This window comes from Pinus tabuliformis, chromosome Q, assembly GCF_031772625.1.
Source record: "Pinus tabuliformis cultivar Carrire ecotype Pingquan chromosome Q, CPIR1, whole genome shotgun sequence".
Classification (NCBI taxonomy): Eukaryota; Viridiplantae; Streptophyta; class Pinopsida; order Pinales; family Pinaceae; genus Pinus; species Pinus tabuliformis.
The window spans coordinates 517,214,358-517,219,410 of record NC_142296.1 but is presented as its reverse complement, the minus strand read 5'-3'; positions in this window follow the sequence as shown (position 1 = coordinate 517,219,410).

Here is a 5,053-nt window from a genome sequence, read left to right as displayed (position 1 = left end):
TTGAGGCATGCAAGCTTCAAAGTACTGAAAGGGTTGTTCCTAGATCAACTTCTTGGATAATGAGCTGATGTCGACAAGAAGCGATCTGTCAAAGGAGGGCCTTAATGAATCCCACATCAGTGACACGGAACGGAGCTAATGATTTTAATGGAGGTGAAAACGATCTGTGACATATGATTCAGGGTGGCGGTCATGAAAGGATGAAGGATAATGTATGGCAGTGGATGGGACACGGTTGACTTTTCTGAACGACTTCTCTTGAACATGTGGCGACACTGATGCGATGGATCGGTAGCATTACCCCAAATATGGATGGTGTGGCGAGACCATGGATGTGACCGGTGAATGAAACAACCCAACCTGATTGTGTACGGAGGAAAAGTGTCATGTTCAAGAGCGACTTGCTACCATCAAAGTTTTCTTTAGTTTCTCCCAATTTTTCCCCAGTCATTGCTGACCAGTACCTCTTTATTTTTGTCAAGCTTGAGGAGGATAACATATGCTTGTTCTATAACCTGCCCTTCGGGCAAGCCCATCGCTATGTTTTAACGAGCCTAGCGATGGTGAAACTCGTTCTCGTCTAAAGACAAGTTTGTCGCTATTCAATGATTTTAACGAGTCTAACGACAATGATAACTCGGTCCTTTTCATTTTTAGAGAGTCTGAAAAGGTACATAAAGTTAACTCCAAAAGTCCTTTTTCATCATCTAATCCCTTAAGTCTGAAAAAGTATAAAACAATACAGAAGGGATGAGTTTTCGATAGTTTTAACGAGCCGAATAAAACAAGCGCTCGACCTTTTTGTGCAATAATCCCTCAGGTCCAAAAAGATTAAAATCTAGAGGAGGGATAGCTCTTCCTGTCCCTTTAACGAGATGGAAGGCCAATGACTTGGCAATCTTTTCATATTTTACGAGTCAGTTGAAAAGAGCTTAAAGAAGACTCGTCTTTTGAGGAACGAGTGATAAACAGGGTTAGCAGTTGATTCCAGGTACAGGTTGGAATTTTCCAATCACGGTAGTGTCACAAGGATGGCTAGGTGAAATCACTCTTCGCAGCTATTCCTCAAAATGGGTAAACAATCATATGGAGGTGAGCGATCGGCCAATGGAAAAATGGAGGTGACGGTGCAAACACGACCAAGGCTTTAATGGCTGATGATATTATATTCACAGTGGTTATTTACCAGGTAGGTTCATTTTTTATTTTAAAATGAGCTTAAACACTGGTGGAAACACTTGCTCATTGCTTATGTTTATTTTTTAACGAGCATGAAGTCCGCGTTAAAACTGCTCGGATCTTGCGTTTATTTTTTAACGAGCATGAACTGTGTGCTAAAACTGCTCGATGATAAGTTTGCATGCCCCCAGCATAACAACGCAAATCGAGGTGCATGCCCCCCAAGCTTCATTGCATTCAACTTGGTGGTTGGAATGAAGGTTTACCTTTGAGATTTGGAAAGGAGATTGTTTCATTTTTTAATGAGGTTGACACAGTAAAAGAACTATCCTCATGACTCCTTGTTTCATTTTTTAACGAGGTTGACACGAGATTAGAACCGTCCTCGGAGCCCACTGTATTTACAGTATTTCTATCAGGGCGATGATCCATGCTGACAAAATGTTTAGGAATCTTCCGAATCCATTAGATATAGAAGATTTCATATTGTAGGTTTCCACTGTGGCCACTTCCGCCAGATTACTTGCAGGCGGTAGGGCAAAAGTACCCATTAAGGCAGGGTCTTTTAGGAGACCTACTCCAATATTTTGAAGCGAATGATTGCTTCCATGGATCATTGGAATGCTTCCCGTAACTTGTGAACTGTCGGGGAGGAAAGTTTGTTGGTCGATGACTGTAATTCCTTCTTGAAAGGGAAATGCAATCTTCCTGAAGTAGGTCGACACAACTGCGGCCATGGCATATATCCAGGGCCTTCCCAGTAGGATGTTCTAATCGAGGTTTCCATCAATTACTTCAACATCAATTCCTACTGTTTTTCCCCCTAGTTCAACTTGCAAGTTACTTAAAATCCCGTATGGAGTGTATGATCGTCCATCAAATGCTTTTAACGTCGTTGACGATCTCGACAAGGGTGGTGAGCCTAAATTCTTCCAGCAACTCATCGACATAATACACGTAGATGCCCCCTTATCAATAATTGTTCGATGAACAGTTTTGTTGAGGGCTTTCACTTGAATAAGGAAAGCTAGTTGAGCTGGTAACTGAGGGTCATATCCTTTATGATCAAAGGCCACAAGATTGGAGTCCATTGGGTCAATTTCACCTATTGCTGATAATAAAGCTTGCTCTTGGGAGAGGCAATTTTGTGGTACCTCAAGCGTCGACATAGCGGACGGCGATTGGGCCAGGTCCTCTATTATATTATAATTCTGTGCTATTTTTGCACGAGGATTAAATGTCGACTTGTACACTACTCCCTTTGGCGACTTTATCATTTGTTCAGGAATGGTGGGTGGCACAACTTTGGTCAAAGTTGTTGTCGAACTACTAGGTTTTTCATTAGCCTTGTTATTCAACACCTGTGGATTCCCGTAATCTTTGTTCCTTGTCGAAATCAAAGCATCATTCTGCTGTTTTGAAATCGACAACATGAGCACTTGCGACGGGGAAGCATTTCCACTATCAACCAGATTTTGACCTGGATTTGGGAACGGATCAGTTAACACAGCCGAGGTCTGCGAAATCTTGAAGAATCTTCTCAGCTCAGCTTTGTATGGACAATCGGCTGTCCAATGATCCTCGTCACATATCATGCATGGACTTTTTGGTTTCCCTTTCCTAGGAGGGTTCGAAGAAGTTTTTTCAGGGGATGACTCACCCTGTTTCTTCTTCTTCCCTTTGTTTTGTTTCTTCTTGCTTCCTGGTTGATGGGTTTCTTTGCCTTTATCTGCTGATACGACATTTACTTCCGAAGCAAGAATTTCTTCTTTTGCATTTTGATCTGAATTCTTACGGGCTTTCTTAGACGAAGCCTTTGTCGATTTCGCGTTTGCTGTGCCGATCACGCCATCGCTGGCATGAGAGTCACTATTTGATTTAGGAGGAGGAGGAATTGAGAATTCCGGTCTAGGGGCGTCAGGTATTTTGTCGTAGAGCGTGCCAGACTGAGTATAAACTAAGTCTAGATATTGTGCACGAGCAATGACTTGCTCCTCTGTTACGACTCCCCCCTTTGCCACATCTTCTGTTATCGCAGGAAGTAACGACTTTATAAACCATTCAGCTAACAGCTGATCGGGAACGTATGTTTTCACCATCCTACGACGATGACGCCACTCATGTATATGATCGGATATATGAGTGGCCGTTGTCTGTTTGAAGTTGGTTAAGACTTCGGTTCCCGTTTCATACCGTATCGCTAATTGAAAATGGGTTAAGAAAGTCGTGGCTAGGGAGCTGAAATTGTCGAACGAGGCTCTAGGTAATTCAATATACCATTTTGCCGCTGGACCCGTTAACGTCCTCTGGAAAAGGCGAAGCCTTATCGAATCATCATTTAGGGTGTTTGATGAAAAACACAGATGAAAATTCATCACGTGATTCGATGGGTCTTCACCTGGATTTCCATTGAATTTAGGAATGTCAGATGGAAGTTTGTGAGGAATCGTTGGCCACCAAGGGGCGTAAGCAATCGGATCGTTGGTTAACCGGTGTAAATCGGGTAACTCTAGAGTTGCCATGAATGGTAACTGTTGATTCAGGTTAGGTGAAAAATACCCAGGGTACGATGGAATCGCTTGAGTGGTGGGCCTTTGCATACCAGCAATGTAATTGATGTTGGTATGATTGATACGGTTGGTGGACTTGACCACTGTAAAGCGGTTGGTTTTGACCGTTTTGAATATACGGTTGTCCACCGTTCGCAAAGATCTACTGCTCAGAACCTTGGTACACTTGCTGGAATTGTGGTTGTTGGTATTGCACCAGCCACGGTTGTGAAGCCATGTTCTGCTGTGCTATACTAACCGTTGGACCAAGGTGTGGGGTAATTGTACCCGTTTGGACCTGTGTCGCCCCACCAGTTGGCGATTGTGGTTGTGTTACAGGGTCAAGGGGCTGTTGCATTACAACCTGAGAAATCTGAGGTTGACATACAACAGGCAACGTTTGAACTTGTGACACTGTCACAATAGCCGGTGTGGTCGGGATGTTCGACATAGGTACACACTGTTGCATAGAATATACAACCCTTGGTTGTTGAGGTAGCATAGGTACCCAACCACTTGATGTAATTCCAGTATAACCTGAATACTGTTGTGAAATCCCGTATGGATACCCTCCCGGAGGGGGTAATGAAAGGGCATACTGCCCCCCATACGGTAGCAATCCGGAACTCAAGGGGATTGTTTGTCCTTGGGGACTGGATTGCCCAAATTGACCTCCAAATGGATCAATCTGGCGAGTCTCAACATAAGAGTTGCCGGATATTATTCCGGATGAACAAACTGGAACGGACCACACTGTCGAAATAGTCCCTTGGTGGACTCCTTCTAGCGGTTGTGAGCTAGTTGGGACAGATGGTATGCCGACAAACATCGTCGGAGTGACGGCAAGGGCTTCTGCTGTCGCTGTGTCATTCGACACAGTCCTGGATGTTGACGGTTGTTCAGAAATTTTTAGTCTATCCAATAGATTGCCTAGCGATTCTACAGGAACTTCTACTTGTGGTAGACTAATTTCTGATGAAGGAAATAGAGTGACCCTACTCCAAAATGGGTTGGAGTACTTGCTTGCGGATCCTCTACAATTTCCTCTATCGCAATCAAACCAGGTGGAAGAGGAAGACCGTCAGGTCCGTAAAATATTTCTGGTGCCGAAGAAGGGGTTGAACCGACAGCGACAGTTGTTTGAGGAGCAAGACTCTCCGAACCGGTCACAGATGGAACTGGTTCAGTAATGCAAGTATTTGCCCCCGGACTGGGATCAGTGTTACTGTCTCTCTGTGGCTGTTGAACTTCTTCTATAGAGGCAGGGTTTCCAGAAATGTTTGGAGTAACCGGAATCTCAGATGTCGTTGGAACACTTGTTCTAA